The following is a 19,580-nucleotide window of genomic DNA, read 5'->3' on the forward strand; positions in this document are numbered from 1 at the left end:
CTCAAGATCGTTTTATCTCTCTCTGCATCAGCTTCTCTGGGTTCCTGTTCTCTGATTTCTAGTCCATTAATGGCCTCTTCCATCTCCTCCATTCTGCTTTGAAGTCCTTCCAGAGATTGTTTTATTTCTGTATTCTCTGTCCTTAGCTCTTGCATGTTTCTGTGCAATTCCATAAGCATGGTTTTGACTTTTATTTTGAATTCTTTTCCAGGAAGATTGGTTAAATCTATCTCCCCAGGTGACTTCTCAGGGGGGGGTGTGAAGGATGTCTGGGTTAGTCTGGTCTGGATCAAATTCCTCTGCCTTCTCATGGTGACAGACGCAGTGGTGTGCTGTTGGCTCGTCTGTCAGCTGGGAGAACCAAGACCCTTTCCACTCGCTCCTGGCCTTCCTTTCCTGGGACAATGGCGACCCCTAGTGGCTCATGTTGGGCGGTTGCACATAGATAGGTCTCTGTTTCTTGCCCAGCCGGTATGGAGGAAGCTCCCTTTCTGTGGGCGTGGCCAGCCTCAGGCTGCTCCCCTGCTCTGGCCAGGCCACACTGGAGGGGGAACAGATGGGGGGCTGTTTATTGCTGTGAGGGGTCTCAGGGCTGCACTGCCACCCTGGAGGTTAGGGTGCCCAGAGTTCACTGGGACTCCCAGCTGCTGGGCTGTGTGCTCTGGGACATTACCATCCAGCTGTGAGGCCCTGTCCCTTTAAGACTTTCAGAAACCACTCACTTTTTCTGTCCCAGGGGTGCTGGCTGCGGGGACCCGCCCACAGGTTTTACTGTCCTGTGTACCTAGTATCCCACAATCCTCGCTCTGTGTGTCTGTGCTCCGTTGCGGATGGCTGATGCTGGGTGTTTAGTAGTCTTAGGCTCCCTCTGCCTTCCCGCTCCGACTCCTCTCCTCCCGCCGAGAGCTGGGGTGAGGGGCGCTCGGGTCCCACCGGGCGCCGGCTTGTATCTTACCCCCTTCATGGAGTCCTGCGTTCTCGCAGGTGTAGATGTAGCCTGGCTGTTGTCCTGTGTCTTCTGGTCTCTCTTTTAGGAATAGTTGTATTTGTTGCATTTTGAAAAATGTATATGTTTTTGGGAGGAGATTGCTGCTGCTGTACTCACCCTGCTATCTTGGCACCCTGAATTACTATATTCTTAAGTTCCTCCGTTTTCTGTTTTATAAGTGGTAGAGGATTTGGGAAGGGGTGAGCGTCAGCCTTCAGTAACTGCTTCCTGGTGATTAGGGGTGAAGGTCATTTTTGTATTGATGGGGGGCGATCTTCAGATGAGCCCTTGATCTGAAGTGGCGATGGTGTGTTTCAGATTTAGTAAGGATCATCGTCCTTGGAGAGGGGTTGGTAACCCTGTAATACAAGCTGGTTCAAGGTCTGGTTAGAAATGTTTTGCATTTTGGCCAATTGCCACGTTCACATAGGGTGGCTGGATTATAGCATTCTTTGGGGACATATGTGTAGGCAGCAAAGCAACCTGTAGGGCAAAGGGATTCCTTGATGGTGAAATCTCTTGGATAGCCTGAAAGAGAAGAAAGGGCTGGTGTTGGGAAGATATGTCTGGTGGGAGAATAAGTGTTGAGACCAGGGATCACAATCCTGAAGCATGACGCGTGACGGTTTTAAGGGAGGTCTTAGGACTCCGTGCTGGCAGAAACTTCTTCTGTGATGAGTGGAAGTGGAGATGAACGTCACGAAATGCAGAGAGTAAGAGGTCCCATCAGGGTGGAGGAGTAGGAACCTGGGGGAGATTTGGTGGCCGGGGAATAAGGTGAGACAAAGGGCTTAAGGTGGGAGTTGTGCATCAAATGGGGAGGAACCTCGAGTTTAACTGCAGTTGGCATGGAAAGGATTACTGTGTCTGTTCCTTGCCATTTGGGAGTTAGTGATGGTGTCTTTGGTGTTTGCAATGGGCATGGTTTGGAGAAGTTTTTTCCTGTCTATGGTAATGGATTTGTAGCCCGGGGAGAGCTGAACTCCCAGGTGTTTGGCCTGAGCGGCAGACAGCTGATCTTTGGAGGGTGAAACCTGATAGCCGTGTTCTGAGAGAAAGTTTAAAAGGAGAGTAGTATCTTGTTGAGAGATTTGTAGGGAGGGACTGCACAGGAGAAGATCATCTATGTATGGAAGGATGGTGGAGCTCAAGAGTGTAAGGGATTTGAGGTGTTGTGCTAGAGCCTGTCCAAAAAGGTGGGGACTATCTCTAAAGCCTTGGGGAAGGTCTTGTTATGTGGCCTCTGAATATTAAAACTTAACATAGGGAATTTCCTGCCTTGATTTCTCTCTGGGATACCGGCACCTTGTTCTGGGAGCATATCAAAAGGCCGCTTGCCCAGCCCCCAAGGTAGGCTGAGGTATTGTCTACTTGCTAAGGAATCTTGCCTCTTAAACTTCCTGGGTGTTAAAATGCAATCTTATCGTTGAGATGGAATTCTTCTTGCCTTTTACTATGCAGTCTATAGCTGGGTCATGCATGAAGCTAGAGAGTATTATGCTCAGTCAAATAAGCTAGGCAGAGAAAGACAAGTACCAAATGATTTCAGTTATCTGTGGAGTATAACACAAAACAAAAACTGAAGGAACACAACAGCAGCAGAGTCCGGAACCCAGGAATGGGCTTAGAGTTACTAATGGGAAAGGAAATGGGGAGGGTGGAGGGGTTGGGAGGGATTAGAGGTTTAAGGGGCATTATGATTAGCACACATAATACAGGGGGGCATGTGGAGAAAGTATAGCACAGGGAAGAGTAGTGACTCTGTAGCATCTTACTATGCTGATGGACAGTGACTGTAATGGGTAATGGTGGGGCTTGATAATACGGGGAATGCAGTAACCCCAATGTTGCCCATGTGAAATCCGAACATAAGATTGTATACCAATGAAACCTTAATAAATAAAAAAAATTGGGGAGAAATATGGGCATTTTTCCAAAAACAACATACAGATGGCCAGCAGGTAGGTGAATAGATGCTCAACATTATTAATCAACAGGGAAATGCAAGTTCAAAGTACAGTGAGATATCACCTCTCCCCTGTTAAAATGGTTAGCATGAACAAGACGTGAAATAAGAAGCATTGGCGAGGATGTGGGGGAAAGGAACCACTGTGCCCTGCCAGGGGGAGTGTGAACCAGTGCAGCCACTATGTGAACCAGCATAGAGGATCCTCAGAAAAGAAAAAATAGAAATACCATATGATCCAGTAATTCCACCTCTGGGTATTTATCTGAAGAAAATGAAAATACTTATAAAGATATCTGCACTCCAATGTTCATTTCAGCATTATTTACAATAGCCGAGAAACACAAAAACCAAAGTCTCCATTGATGGGTAATGGATAATGAAAGCATGATACACACACACAGACAAAGGACTAGTATTCACCTATTAGAACAAAACCAAAATCTTTAAAAGAAAAGAAAAAGAATAGAGGACCTAGCTCAAATCTGCTTAGTGAGAACACTGTATTTATGTGAACAAGATTCTGTCCCCTCAGTGGACCTCTCTCCCTGCCCCATGCCCATCCCCGCGATTCCATCTGGATACCAGACTACTAAAAATACAAGATCACAAAATACCGGGACCTCAAACAACTCGCTCATGAGGGAAACCCCACCTATGTCAGACAGTGTGGGCTGGAAATCAAGAGGTCACCCCCACCGCAGCAGGGAAAGCAGGTCGTGCCCTGATAGCCAAAAAGGTGGGGAAAGAGCACAAGGGAAGCCGTGCAAACATTCTCCAGTTCCTCTCCCCCCGCCCCAAAGGGAAAAGGAACCAAGAATGCAGCACACAAAGAACCAAAGCTCGGAGAAAGTGCAGCCCAAGGAACAAGAGGGAATTCCCCACGAGAGCTTCATGCTCCACAGTGTGTCAAGAACAGAATTTCAGCTCGAGAAAAGGAGCTCTGAAGAAAAATGACAAAATAGGAGGAGAGGAAAAGAAGACTCCAAACCCAAGAAAGCAAAGGGGAGCAAAGCTGCCCCATAACAGATCCGAGCACTCCTTAGTGTTAGTCAAAAGTGGCGCCCGACACCACACTTTTGGACCAGAGATGGCAACCATTAAGTTTCAGTTTCCCAAGATTAGGTTCAGCTTCCCACTCATTATGCAGAAAACTCTGTGACACAGACCAATAACGTCCTGCCAGCTAAGCCCAACGACGCCATAACCAATCAGCTGGTTTAAAGTGCCTTATCAGGAGATGTAGGCAGGGCTCCCTAGCCCACAGGGCTGCTCCCTCACTCTAGCGGGCAGCAAACTCGCCACCACTGAGTGAATCTCTTGCTTGGATATCTGCTTCGGGTGTGGTTGTCTCTTCCCTTAAGGAATTGGCACTCCTTTTATTGGTGCCATGACTCAGATGTGGCCTCCCCACCAGGAGGGGGACTCCCTTCATTCGAGGGTGAGACCGCTTGAGACTCCCTTGAGGTAGCGGCCAGCCTGCACCCATCCTCTCCATCGCCTTCCTCACATACACCGTAGGCTCCAAGATCGGTCAATTCCCCAATCCTGAATCCCTCAACCCCTACAGTCACAAAATGGGAAGCTCACCGTTGATCATCTGGCACTTCCTGAGGCCTACCGTGAGGGAGGAAGACACCCCACTCATACCTTTATGGTGGCATTGGTCTCTGAGTAGTTCTTATCAGTCCTAGGGCTCAGCCAGCGGTAAGACCAGACCCTTTCCTTTCCTCTCATTTGGCCTGGGTCTCACCCTTCCTCCTGCTCTCCAAAAACCTCGTTACCAGGTGACCCAAGACCCACCAACCCATCAGGGTCACTCAGCTATTGGGACTTGGTGACAACCAACTCCTAAAGCCCAAGATCTCACCTGATATTTGAGTTGAGTGGGGCACCCCTCTAATCAACATACCAACACTCTCATATCCACATGCGGGGAACGTCCTCTCTGCCAGCTGACTCCCCACTCAGATGTCGTTTAAACGATGTGAACACTCTTAGCCTAACTCGACATCAAGCCCAAAAACCTCATCAAACTTTGTGCCCAAGATTGGTCCACTTACTCATTAGAGAACCAAAGTAAATGGCCCCCTCACGGGTCCTTAGATCCCACCCTTCTGCAAGATCTTTACAGCTATTGTGAGTGATCGACAAAATGGGTAGAGACTCCCTATGTCCAGGCTTTCTCTGTCCTCGGAGCTAATCTGTCCTTATGCAGAAATTGTAACCCAAAACATGTCTTACTAGCATATAGCCTGTCCTCAGCCACCCCTTCTTCCCCCACAGAGTTTGACCCAGTGGACGTGCCACCTCCTTACAGATGACAAGCTCCACAACCGCCACCCTCCCCCAATCTCAGCACCACCCCCAGCACCAACTCCACCAGTACCAGCTCCTCCTACCCCCTCTGCCCCTGCCCCCACCTCCCCTTCTTTCAGTCCTCCCACCACTCGCTCTTCACCCAGTCGGCTCACTTGCCAAAGATTAAGGCCTCTCTTTGGGAGGCGGCCGGAACTGAAGGAATAGTCCGCGTTCATGTTCCCTTCTCTATGGCGGACCTCTCCCAGATTGAAAAGCGTCTAGACTCCTATACCACCAATTCAACCTCATACATCAACGAATTTCAAAATCTACTGCAGGCATACAGCTTCAGCTACCATGATATCTATATGATCCTATCCAATACACTTCTCCCCGAAGAGCGCAGGTGGGTAAGGGAACAAGGTCATACATACGCTGATGAGGTTCATCCGACCACCCCCACCCATCCAATAGGGGCTCAGGCCATTGCAGATCAGGATCCTACCTGGGACTACGGCACTCCCAGTACACTAGCCCTCCGAGATCATTTCTCCACCTGCCTAGTTGTGGACTTAAACGAGCCATGCAGAAGGCAGTCAGTTTTGAAAAACTGCAGGAAATCATTGAACAAAAACAGGAAAACCCCTCCACTTTTCTAGATAGACTGCCTTAAGCCCCTCAGCAATACACCAGCCTCGACCCAGAAACCCCTGATGGCAGACAACTCCTCATGACCTATTGCTTTTCCCAGAGTTACCCTGACATACGGGCTGAATTTTAAAATCTGGAGAGATGGCCTCTTTCCCCAAAAACTCTGTTCTAGCCACAGCTTTTAAAGTCTGTCACAATAGAGATGAAAAAGACAAACAGCAGAAGTATCAGATGCTAGCACAGGCCCTAACAGACCCCAATCCGTCCACTGTGACGGGACCACGGAGAGGACGTCCTCCACCAAAATTGCCTCCGTGACCCTGTTTTAAATTCTGGATGGAAGAACATTGGGCATGCGTGTGCCCCAATCCCAGGCCACCACCAGGACCATGCTCCAAGTGCCATTCCAGAGTTCACTGGGCGGTAGATAGTCCCAGCCCCACAGGGGGCCGGATCAGACTCCACCCCAAACCCAGAACTCTTGGGCCTGGTGTTGGATGACTGATGAGCCCTTGGGACTCCCCTCCCGACAAATGTCTTCACCTTCCAGGAGCCCAAGGTAACCATTCTGGTGGATGGACATCCCTTTAACTTCCTCATAGACATGGGTGTGACATTCTCATTATTGAGGGAGTTTTGGGGACCTACCTCTCCATCTAAATCCCCTATTGTCCGGGTAGGGGGCCAAACAATATTTCCATAAAATCCCCACACTCTCCAGCTCTTTTTCTGGTAACCCCTTCTCCCACACATTTCTACTCATGTCCCAATGCAGTATTACCTCATTAGGATGAGACATATTATCGAAATTCCAAGCTTCCATTTCATTTAGCCTCGCTCCTTCCCTTATCCTCATTCTCACAGAATCTATCGAGGCAATGCCAATTCTAAGCCCTTCCATCCCCCTCTATCAGTGAACCCCCAAGTCTGGAATGCCACCACACCCTCCTTAGCAAAACACATGCCTGTCAAAGTTCACCTGAAGGACCCCCTGCACTTTCCTTGCAACCCCAATGTCCCCTGCCCACCACTAGTCTTCTAGGGCTTCAGCCAATCATTGCAGATGTACATAGGAAAGGACTCATTAGGCCCACACATTCTCCCTATAACACCCCCATTTTAGCTGTAAAAAAGCCTAATGGTTCTTTCCCCTTAATTCAACATTTGAAACTCATAAATATTGCAGTCAAACCTACCCACCCAGTGGTCCCACACCCGTATACAATACTATCCTCCATACCCAACTCTTCCCTCTATTTTCAGTTATTGGTCTCAAAATGCTTTCTTCACCATCCCTTTATTCCCCGCATCTCAACATATCTTTACTTTCACCTGGACTGACCCCCCCCACACACACACACCAATCCCAACAATTCACTTGGACAGTTCTACCCCAGGGTTTCAGGGACAGTCCACAGATATTCGGACAAGCCCTAGCAAATGACCTTAAGGAGCTGACACTTCCCCAGTTCACAGTCCTCCCGTATGTTGATGATCTCCTTCTGTGCAGCCCCTCTCTTCAAGTCTCTGAGACCGATACCATTACCCTTCTTAACTTCCTTCCTGTAAAAGGATACCGAGTCTCCCTACATAAAGTTCGATGATCTCAACAAACAGTCACATACTTGGGAGTCCACGTGGCTCCAAGGCCATCACTCTAGACCTGAAAGACTTATTCGAGAATTGCCCACCCCAATAATGAAAGAAGAAATAGTCTCAATCCTAGGTCTAGCACGATATTTTTGAGCCTGAGTTCCCAAATTCTCCCTCCTGGCTGCACCCCTCTACACTTTAACTAAAGGAGACTCAGAGGAACCCCTACTCAACTCTGCCAAGACTCCCTTTGTAAAGCTCCAAGAAGCTCTTCTTCAAGCTCCTGCCCTTCACTTACTAGACACACAACAACCTTTTACACTATACGTACATGAATACAACGGACTGGACTTAGGAGTCTTAGGACAAATGAAAGGCCCCACCTTCGCTCCTGTAGCCTATCTCTCCAAAAAGTTAGATGCTACAGTCCAAGGATGGGCTCCCGACTAAGAGCCTTGGCAGCGGCATATGATCCAATCCAGGAGGCAAAAACACTCACCTATGGAGGCACAATCACAGCCATATCACCCCATCATTTTAAAGACCTCCTAACATGTAAAGGATTGAGGACCCTTCCCCCTGCTGAATGCTTTCACTCCTTGTCTTCCTCCTACATGATTCTTCTATCTCCTTTCAGGCCCGCTCATCCCTAAATCCCACTGCATTGCTCCCCATTACGCAAGACCCACCCTCCCATCAGTGTATTGAAACCCTCGAAGACCTCCTCCCATGTCCCTCCCATATAAAAGAGGGGCCCCAAGAAATCCTACTCATTTGTGGTTCACTGATGGCAGTTCCTTTCTAATGGAGGGGGAACGGCAGGCAGGATATGCCATTGTTACCGTAACTGAAACCATTGAAGCAAAATCTCTGCCACAAAACACAACCAACCAACAGGCCGAACTCTTTGCAGTCAAGCGGGCCTTCCAACTGGCCGCTGAATGCTCCCTTACACTTTATACTGATTCCAAGTATGTTTGCACATCCTTCTTTCTCACTCAGCCATCTGGAAAGAGAGGGGACTATTAACTACCAAAGGCACCCCCATTACCAATTCTAAACTGACCACAGACCTCCTCCATCCCTCTCTCCTCCCTCGTGAGATAAGAATCGTTTACTGCCACTCACATCAATCCGACTCGTCCCCAACAATAGGCACTTCGAAGGCAGCACAGGCCGCAGGAAAGGCTGCTAATGTCAGAAAGCCCGAGCATTGCTCTAGACATTCCTCACTGCTCTTCCAACATTCCTGATAATTTTCCCCCCAAACATGACCTCTGTTCCTACTTACACTCTCTATTTCACAACATCCCACAATATTTAAAACTCTTTCTCAAACTCTTTCCTCTAAATGCCAAAGACCGCAAATACATCCAAGAGCTAACCACGGACTGTCATTTCTGCAAAAGAACCAGTCCTAACACCGCTTTGAAACCCAGCTCTTTTCCAACTCATCAAGCCAGAGGACATATCCCCAGAGCAGACTGGCAGCTTGGCTTCACAGACACACCCAGAGTCTGAAAACACACTTATCTTCTGGTGTTTGTGGACACGTTCTTGGGGTGGGTTGAGGCCTTCCCCACCTCAAACAAGAGGGTTCCAACATCGCTTCAATTCTTCTCTCAGTTATAATCCCGAGATTTGCAATGCCCACCTCATTTCAATCAGACGATGGTCCAGACTTTGTTTCCCACATTACAGAAAAAATTGTAGGAGCTCTCGACATCCCATGGCATTTCCATATTCCTTATCATCCCAAATTGTCAGGAAAAGTTGAACGTACCAGTTAAACACTAAAAAACCTTCTGACCAAACTCTCTCGCGAATTTCACACTGATTGGATTAAACTCCTTCCTCTAACTCTGTTCCGACAGAAAAACCTTCATTATTATCCCCTTTTGAGGTACTCTATGGTAGACCTCTGCTGCCCCCTGGAATAACTCCCTCCCGTCCCCTTCTCCCTGAACACGTTTCTTATCCCCTTCTCTCTTTCATTCGCTCCCAGCTCTGAAGTCATCAAGCGGCCCTGTTTCCAGATCCCTTGAGGTCTCACTCCATTCCTCTGACTCCGAGCGACTGGGTATACTTCTTTCCTCCCTCCTCTGACTCCACTCCCTTAACCCCAAAATGAAAGGCCCTCTAAAAATCATTGTCTGAACCCCTACTGCTGCTCGACGAGAGGAGTCCCCTGGAAAATTTACCTCGTGGATTCATATCTCGAGGTTGAAGCCTGCCAGGCCTCCGGGAGACAGCTCAGGAGAAAAAGCCTTGAACCTGACTCCTCCACGCTTCACCTGTACCCCCTGCAAAACAGAGCCCATAAAACTTCACATCTGCTGTCTAAAACTACCCCCCATCATTCCCGAGGACGGATCTTAGCATCCCCACCTTATTCACTCTTACCCTCTGCTTACTTACCCCCTTTGCCAATATGTCATATGTTTGGAGATTTAAGTTGAGGGAAACATACATACAAAAAAAACACAAAAAACACTGCCGTGGCAGCCACAGCTGATTGTCCCACAACAGGCTGTGCTTCCGCCATTAGGATGCCCTACACAACTCCGAGATGGCGCCACAAGCCACGCAGCCCTGCCTATGTATCACCTTCGACTGGACAAAAGAGTCCTGTCACGGCTGGTGGGTCGGAACTTACCGAGACTGACCCTACTGGTTATGCAAAAATACGTGATGCACACAATGGCGACGGGATGTTCAAATTGAACTCGAACACAGAAACCTACACATGAACAATTTCTGACACATCGGATTCCCAATGGGCGACTAGAGTAACAGGAAAATTCTATTCCCATGGGTACTCATCTCACCATCCGGGGAGTTTAGCCTAAATAGAGAGCATGTCTCCATTGTTACCCAACACTCCCGACTGTCATCCAGCGTACATCGCTCAGAACGAATACTTGTTAATTAGCTACAAAGCACCGACCCAGACTCCCCCCCTTCACATGCCTCCTCATCCCTTCACTCTACTCTGGGCTCCGTATCACACCAAACACCCTTGCCTCCTAAACCTCACTACTGCCGCCCTAAAGCCAACAAATGGTTCCCTCTGTGCGTTTTTAGCTCGGCCCTTATTCTCTGCAGTTTCTCTTAACATCACAAATTATACCTTCTCGACCTCAGGACCTCCTATCAGCCCAATTACCAATGTTCCCTTAAGGGAACCAGAAACAGACAATATCTCACTCCCTTTATGTGCCTGCATTTTCCAAACTTCCTTACTAATGTCTCTCTAGGGAGAGGCAATCGCTCTTATAACCAGACCATCTCCACAACCTCCTGTTCGGGACTGGGAGACTTTCTCTGGTGTAACGGCACTCTCCTCAACCAAATTCTACCCAATCAATCAGATCCCTGTTTTCTTGTCACTATTGTCCCTCAAATAACATCATACAGCAGCTCTGAAGTACAACGGTCGCTTCCTCACTCCAGAACCCGCTGAGCAGCCTTCCTTCCCATTACGGTCGGGATGCCCTGTCTGCCTGTGCGCAGGAATGGGCCTCTCAGGAGGAGCCTTAGGACACACCCAAAGGCAGCAGAGGACCTTAATGCCAAGCTACAAACTGCTTCGATTCCACCACCGCATCCCTGTCCTCACCTCGGAGACAAGTTACCTCTCCACCCCAAGGGACCCGTCAAATCCGGCAGGCCCTAGATCTTCTAACCCCCGAAAAGGGGGGGACCTGCCTCTTCCTTAAAGAAGAATGCTGTGATCATGTCAACGAGTCAGGACTAGTGGAAGAAACGTACGCTGACTGGCCGATGTTGCAGAAAGTCTCAAAAGGTCCCCCACAAAGACTAGCATGAAGGGACTTCCAGTCCTCTCTCCTCACTTGGCTCCTGCCTGTCCTCGGTCCTTTGCTCATCATCTTTCTTTTCTGTACCTTCCTGCCCTGCAGAATTAAGTTCATTCAAAATCAGATTAGCAAGATTTCTACCAGACTTACAACCAGCTCCTCCTTAGGGACTACCAGTTGCTGAAGGCTGTGGATGAGACGAATGCTGAGATTCCTTCGCCATCATGAGACAGATGGCCCCCACCTTGTCTGATCATAACTCTTCCCTTTTGCGCCCCCATCGCCGCCCCCTTCCAGTGGGAAAGAGCCAGAGATATCAGTGACGTCCCGTCTCCAATACCAAATCAAAAAGGTAAGAATGTTAGTCAAAAATGGCGCCTGACCCCACACTTTTCGACCTGAGATGGTGACCGTTAAGGTTCAGTTTCCCGAAATTAGGTTCCGCTCCCCTCTCATGATGCAGAAAATTCTGTGATACAGACCAATAACGTCCTGCCAGCTAACCCCAACGATTCCATACCCAGTCAGCTGGTGCCAAGTGCCTTAATATAAGGAGACGTAAGCCAAAGCTGCCCAGCCCGGGGCTGCTGCGCTCACTCTCATGGGCAGCCACCTCGCCACCGCTGAATAAATCTCTTGGTTGAATACCTGCTCCTCGGTGTGGTTGTCTCTTCCCTTAAGGAGTTAGGCAGTCCTATTACTTAGGATCAACCAAGCTTCCGGAGGCTGTAGATCGGCCCCCAGAGAAGCCAAGGGGATGGCTGGGAGGCAGGCACACAGACTAGAGATGACAGCAGCGTGGTTAGCATGGCCCTGGTGGGGTTCCGGGTGGTGTCCCAGAGTCCCAAAAGTGGACATGATAGAGAAGCTCGCGAACTTTGAGTAAGGTGTTTAGTTCATAATAGTGTGCTGATGTTAGATTCCTGCCTCTGTTCCCATAGCCATGATTCTGTAAGATGCTAATATTAGGGGAGCCTGGTGAGAAGTGTAGGGAAATTCTCTATATTACCTTTGCAAATTTTCTATAAGTACAATGTTAATTCAAAATAAACAGTTGTGAAAGAGGAGAAGCACATGGATGAGATGATGGACTGAATGTAGGGTGTGAGATAGTCAAGACTGACTCACTGTTCTCCCCTGAGCAAGGAGAGTCAATGTCTAGGGGTCGGACCCAGGCCCGGGCAGCTAAACTTTTGAAAAAACCTATGTGGAGAATTCCCGACCTCCCTGCTCCCCTCAGATGAAGAAACCTGATCGGCTCACTTAACCATAGTTTGCTCTTGTGCAGTGGTTGTTATAAACTCCCAGTTTGCAGATGAGGAAACTGAGGCACTCTGATGTTTGAAGGTGGGTTGACCTAAAGTCAAACAGCCTTGGCTGGTGCTATGGTTTGCATTTTCTGACCACAAAGTCGTCCTCCTACTGATGAGTGAAACCTAAATGGAGAGTAAGGAATGTTAGTGATGAGGCTCTTCCCTCGGGCCGCATGTACCCTGGACAGTTGGCATCCTGAGCTGAAGTCTGTTAGGGACTTGGCTACATATTTGAAGCCAGACCACCCCTTCTGGGCCTGCCGCTGTGCCCCTCACTGGCTGGGGGTGTCCCAAGCACAGCAGACGGGCCCCAGCCTCACTGAGCAGCTCAGAAACTCCTCACAGCCCAGGTCCGGGAGTGTGCAGCCCCCACAGGCCCTTCTGCTTGCCTTTCCCTCTGGGTGGTTTGACCCTTGCAGGCACTTGGCATTTTCACGTGTCCTCAGTTCCCTCCCGATCCGTTTCCCACCTGGCCGCCCCGGAGCCCAGCTTTCATGCGGCCTCTGCTCCCTCGACCAGGCATCTGGCCCCAGGTCTTCCCAGGCTTTAAGGCGAATCCCCTCCAAAATACGCAGCCTTCCGCCTTCCTCATGCTAGATGCTGCCAGGACCCGGTCAGAACCGGCAGCCTGACGGCGCAGTTGCACAGTCGGATGGAAGGGGCGGCACAGTGGCCTTCCGAGAGGAGCACCCCCGATATCCCTCCTGCTCAAAATGTTCCTTTTAGTGAATTTGCTTATTTTGGTTTCAATTCATGTTGCCCCTACAGGGAAGAAGCCATATCCAATTCTCCCTGAAAATTTTAGGGACTGGCCCTATAGGAAGTTGGAAAAAAGCAGTCCTGTCCTTGTGACTACCCCTGATGACGGGAAAGAGAGACCCCATGAGTTTTGGACCCAAGTTTATGGAAAAATGATAGGGAAAAGTTACCTGGGTTGAGGTTCCTTCCTCTGCCCCTACGTGGCCTCCAAATGACATACTCAATGATTAATGGTGACAGTGGGTACAGAGAGCAAATGATATTCTTTGGCTAGCCCACCAAAGAAGGTCCTGGCAAACTATAAAACAAATGAGAACAGGGCATTACCTAACTCCAGATCAGAAAAATCTCCCTTTTAAGTCTTACTGAAAATGGGTCCAAGGCACAGTTTATAAAATTTGTCCCTGCCTACCAAAAAGTCATCGTGTCCTTTTAGAGAGAGCCTGTTTCTTTCCTACAGGACATGAAGAACGGGAGTATAACTATGAAAGCTTCTGGGCCGTACATCAAAATAATAGATTAGTGAGCTTTAGATAGTCATCTGTATAGAAACCAAGAGTCTGGCACCTACCTAACCTTTGTACGATTTTCTGGCTGCAGTAAGTAAGAAGAAAGCTTACTTGGAAACAAGTGAACTGCTAAGACCTGCGAAATGACATAATCTCATTCTCCAAACTTATGTAACCGTGCTGTGTGTCAATTAAATGATTAATATCTACACTTTATGTAATCAAAGAGCATATAATCAGGCTTCTGCTTTTCATTAAAGGCCAGGCTCAGCTTTTGCTCGTGTCTTTGTCCTCATTCATTTCAGTGAGTCGTTGACGTCGTCCATCCTTCAGGGACTCCTGGACTCGCTGGAGCTGGACTCCCACAAGTTGCCCTGCAGCTCCTGTCATCACTGTGCTCCTGAGACTTCCCGTCCTCATCAGGGGCTAATGGAGGGATTGGAGGGTGGAGGGGTATCAGGCAGGGGAAAGAGGCAGACCGGGTCAGCGCAGCGCACTCTGCCCCTTACGCCACCCCAGCACTAGTTCCTGGCTTCTAGACACGGGGTGAAGAGAGAAAAGAGAGCCCTTGTCCCCAGGAGCAATTAGCAAAGACATGATCCAAGTGAACAGTGACACAGGTCTGGCTCGAAGCGCACGTGGCATCCTGGGAAGGCCGAGGGAAGGCAGCGGACCCAACGGGGCACCTTCCGTGTTGAGTGCGGAAACCTGACCGAGAGGTAAGAGGGGCTTTATGAAGCCCTGGAGGAAACAGAGCCCGTGGCCTGTCTCACTGTCAGAGGACTGCCAGCACCCACGGGCCTGAGGCTGGAGGTGAGGCTGGACGGGAGGGGGCAGGTCCAGGCCTGGAAGGAAGGGCTTTCAGCAGCAGAGGGACACAGGACCGTGTTTCTGAAGGGACACCTGGGCGCTGGAGCGAGGGGCCTGCAGGAAGGCAGGCTGCGGCCCATAGTGCTCACGCGCCCTCCTGCGGGTGTGTCAGCAGGGACGAGAGGGCTTGGCCCTCGGGGGGTGGCTGGGAGGACAGTGCGGCTGGGATGGCTGGAGAGGACGACACAGAATCCACGGGACTCGGCAGCGGAATGAATGTGAGTTGGAGATGGGAATCCACAAGCAGCAGCATGTTTCAGGGGGAAAATGTTCAGCTTTCAGTTTCAGACCCGTCGTCTTGATGCCGGCGTTCTTGTTCACGAATCCGAAGAATGAGCCTCACAAACAGTCAAGGTAGGAGAGCAGGGTACAGGCGTTTATTTAGAGATAAAGTGAAAGGACAGAGCTCCCGGCTCACGCCCGGAGGGGACAAGAGAGTCCATGGTGGTGCGTTGTCTAGGGGTTTTATAGGCAGTTGAGGATTTTTCAAGAACAAGAAAAAAACTTCGGGGTGTGGACTTGTTAATGGTCCCTGAATATTAAAAATTAACTTAACATAAGGAATTTCCTGCCTTGATTTCTCCCTGGGACACCAGTGCCTTGGTCCGGGAGCACATCAGAAGGCTGCCTGCCCAGCCCCCAAGGTGGGCTGAGATATTGTCTATTTGCTAAAGAATCTTGCCTCTTGAACATCCTGGGTGTAAAAATGCAATCTTACTTTAAGATGGAACTCTTCCTGCCCTTTACCCTGCCGTCTACAGCTGGGTCTGCAGCTAAGTTAGGTGCTCAGTTTGCAAAATCACCTCCTCAGATCTGAAGGAGGAGAGACAGAAACAGAATCATCCTTGGATGGCAACGTACACTGCAGAGCCTAAACTGAGGCCAGCGAAATGGTGAGAGTGCCACTAAACTCATCCAGAAACACATATTCCCCATTTCTAACCCTATCTTCTGCAGGAATGGCCTGTTCTCACTGCTGTTTACCTGCCGAAGGAAATGCTTCCAACAGGATGACTGGAGGCGATCCACCTAAGGCACACGTGGCCAGGCCCTGCTCTGTGGCAGAAGTAGAAAATCTACGTGACAGTTCATGTGACTGTGTATCCTTAAAATTCATTAGTCTTGATACATTTTTAAAGTCCTTTTGAACTTTGCTTATGTGTATTTGTAGTGAAAACAAAAGGACTGATGGTCGTAGATTTTACCTCTTCAAATTCTCATAATTCAGATTCTTACAAAAGGTGAATGTCCGCACTGCTGTGGATACGAGCTTAGCTGTGGGATCAAAGTCAGTGTAAGGCTGGAGACACTGGGGGAGGGGTGAGCCCGCTGCACAGACTCAGGCCTCACATAATAAGGTGAGGAGACCAGCAGGTTCTGGTCTGACAACATTCCAGGGTCTGATCAGACGACATTCCAGAAGTTCCTAACTAGAGCCCTTGGGCAAGCTGTAGGAATGGTGGTAGCTATCCAGGGCCTGTCTACAGACCAATGAGACCTTCATGCACCCTAGGCTAGACAATCCTCGTGCCGCTGTAAATCTAAGCTCTGCCTCCCCCTACCTTCTTTAAAAACTTGCTGCCTGACCTGCTGGGTGAGACTTCTCCAGCCTCCATTTATGTAGACTGGTGAAGCTCGCCCGGGATTTTCCTCAAATAAACTGCCTGGCCCTTTGTTGCCTCTCGTCGCCTGCTTATTTTGGTTGGAATTTATCTTACAGTCAGCATCATCAGTAAGGAGACACCAGTGCCCACCCCCGCCACCCCCCCCATAAAGGGTCCTGAGAAAGACACATCATGCCCCGGGGTATTCGCACCATTACCTGCATCTCCTCTGTGCAAACCTCAGCTACTGGCCATTTGTGCATCATTGTAGAGGAGAGCTGCCCTCTGTGCCCTTCAAAAAACTCAAGGTCGGAACACACAAAGAAACTTGAGGCAGTGTGCAGCTGAGACAGGACCAAAGAGCCCAAATACTGTATATATACAATTCCTGAGGCAGGACTGGTCTAAGAAGGGGGAGGGAAGATGGCTAGAAATGGCATTATTGGGAGATGGTGGACAAAATTGGAAGCCAGTGGTGGATGAGACAATAGTAGTGTGACTTCATTTCCCACGATTGATCATTGTCCTGTGCCCATGCCCTTGGGGTTAGGAAATACTTATTGAAAAGACTTGAGGACAAGAGGCCACAAAGTCGGAAACAGATCCTAGAAATGGGGAGAAAGGAGTGAGAGTGGAAGACAAGATGACAAAATAGGCCAGATAAATGTTGCAGAGTGAAAACAGTTGGTGAAGTTAGCCAAGAAATGGGTATATGAGAATTCTTTGTCCTGTTCTAATGCAACATTTGTATAAATTTGAAATTATATAGGAATTAAAAGTCATAGAAAGAAACGTCTACCCTGTGTTCAACGCAGGTTAAGTATCTCCTACCAGTGAAACTAGAATTATTCAAGCGGCCAATTCCCGTGAAGCACCGGACTTTCTCACATCGACATTGTGAGGTCATGTGTCAGCGAAGGACACGTGTGTGGCGAGCTCCGGTTTGCTGACTCACAACTCTTCTTGCCAGATTTTCTTCCCTTCCTGGGTCCTGTTCCCGGATGTGTCAAGATGGGGTACATTTTCACATTGGATGCTTGTAGGGAACACTAGGCATAGGCAGGTTTCATAGAACCTGCAGCGGCCTGATGCCCTGGGTCCTCTGCAGCCCGGGAAGTCCTGCACTGTGGCTGCTGTGGGCCCATTAGATCATGAGCTCAAGTTTTGCAGACTTGCTAATGGTTCTCTCCTCAATGTTTCAGGACACTCAGTCCCATCTGGCTCAGGGGAGACTTTGCATCAGCCCAGGATTATAACCTTCTTGTTTGCTTGGCAACTTACTTTGTGGAGGTACTGAAATGGGAGTTTTAGAAGGTGCCTGGTAGGGGAAAGAGTGACGTGGACTGTTACTCAGGGAAGGGAACTTGCAGCCCTTCACGTAAGGTGCAGCACGGCTGTGCAGCAGATGCTCCCGCAGCTCCCACAACGTCCATCGGCAACTGGGGTAGAGGCCGTGCAGCTTCAGCATCCAAGGAGGCCTCACCTGAAGCTGAGGCAAAAGGCAGCCCCTGCGGCTGGGGGACTCGAGTATGAACTGCAGGGCTGGTCCAAAAGCGGGGTTTTGGGAGGTGCAGTCCCGGGAGGTGGAGCTGCCCCACGATTCTGCGTACTGAACACCTGTGGCCACGCCTCCGAGGATTCTGGGTGTTGAAGTCCTGGGGCCCTGCCGCGCTGACGCTTCTGGGTACGGGTCAGTGCTGGACAGCTGAAGAGGATTCTGGGTACTGAGGTCCTGGAGCCGCCCCGCCGAGGTTTCTGGGAACCGAGGTTCGAACTCCCCCCGCCTGGTGTAGACGCGTTGGAGCTGCCCACCAGGGATTCTGTGCACTGACTTCCTGAAGACGCCCGCCGAGGATTCTGGGTACTGACGTCCTGGAGCCGCCCGCCGAGGATTCTGGGTACTGACGTCCTGGAGCCGCCGTTGAGGATTCTGGGTCCTGGAATCCCGGCCTGCGCGGGGGATCCCGGGTAGTGTGCTCGGGTGGACGGCCACGCCGAGGCGCAGAGCCTCCGTCTGCATCCGGCAGAGGACGCGGAGCCCCCGTCCCCGCCCGCCGTCCGTCCCTGGGTGAGTCGGGGCCCTGCAGCCCCCTGTCCTGCTCGCTCTTCCGAGCGGGGAGAAGGCCGGCCGTGCGGGTGCGGCGGGGGAGGGGTGCTGAGGCCGGAAGCGCCTGCAGGCCGCAGGGGCAGGGGTCTGTGTCCCAGGGGCAGACGGGGCGAGTCGCCGGGAGAGCCTCTGGGAAAGGCCGGGAGCTGCGGCCCGGGGAGTCCCGGCGTCGTGGGGCGGCTGCGTCTGGAGGGCCGCTCCCCGCGCGCTCGGCGGAGCCTCCGCCTGGGCGGGCGGGTTCCTGACGCCCGAGGAGAGGGAGTCCTCGAACAGGTCGGGCGAGTGGAGGTGAGGGCGGCGTCCAGAACGGTGAGCAGCGGCAGAGAGCAGGGAGGGCCGGGGGCGGAAAGGGGCGCTCGCTGAGCTCCGCGGGGGCAGGTGCCTCGGCAACTTGCACGGCCGGGTCACCTGGATGCGGGGTCCGCGTGGGTCTGCACAGCCTGGGAACCCCGGCCTAGCACCCCAGCATATCGGGGAGGCCAGAGCACTGCACGGAGTGCGGCCGTGTTCGGAGACCTTCCCGAAGGCCAAGAAAGGAGATTTGGGGGCGGCTTCTGAAGAGCGCGGTCGGACAGCGGGAGGCCTGTCCCGGTGTCCCAGGCGACGGGAACTCGTGAGCCCAACTCAGACCTCGGTGGCCCTTCCCTGCTTACCCGAAGTAGGACAGAGGGGGGAGGCTTGCGCTTCAGTCTGCAGGTTAGAATGACAGCGAAGTAACAAAGACGCTCACCGCTGGAAGGGCGCAGAGACAAAACAAAATAAGTTGGTCGCACCAGTGAGAAATCTTTAAGTCAAAAAGTACCAGTCGAAGAAAGAGGAGTTGTGGGCAGCCTCAGAAGGTTCACTCGTAGTCTTAGGATTGTGTCTTTTCAGCCTTTCAAGAATGGGGAAAAGCTGGGGCGTTGCTGGGCGTACGCATGACTTGTGGTGTCCTTAGGGGAGCGTTGTTTATTTTCCTTCATTCCTGCCCCCACTGCAACAGAGAATTGAAGGGCAGAGACAAAGTAGTGAAGCAGAGAAGAGGTTTTCTTTAAAGTTACTTACTTAGGGATAAAGTGCAGGCGACCTCAGGGAGGCGAGGCACCCTGAAGGGCATAAGTT

At 50.6% G+C, this 19,580-nt stretch overlaps 1 protein-coding gene across 7 annotated transcripts in view; it reads left to right on the forward strand.

Annotated features, from left to right (window-relative positions):
- The window catches only part of LOC108401536 (zinc finger protein 337-like), a 169,907-nt gene that overhangs the window by 56,314 nt on the left and 94,013 nt on the right, over positions 1-19,580 (forward strand). For 2 of the 7 annotated variants that reach the window (XM_073223046.1, XM_073223045.1), the window contains exon 1: positions 16,623-18,440. The exons of 1 other annotated variant lie outside the window; for it this stretch is intronic. The gene's annotated coding sequence lies outside the window, so the exon portion shown is untranslated. Of the gene's footprint in view, positions 1-16,615; positions 18,441-18,570; positions 18,789-19,580 lie in introns of those variants that run through there. 4 more of the 7 variants (XM_073223041.1, XM_073223044.1, XM_073223049.1 and 1 more) reach the window with 3 other exon arrangements.

This window comes from Manis javanica, chromosome 15, assembly GCF_040802235.1.
Source record: "Manis javanica isolate MJ-LG chromosome 15, MJ_LKY, whole genome shotgun sequence".
In the NCBI taxonomy this organism is placed as follows: domain Eukaryota; kingdom Metazoa; phylum Chordata; class Mammalia; order Pholidota; family Manidae; genus Manis; species Manis javanica.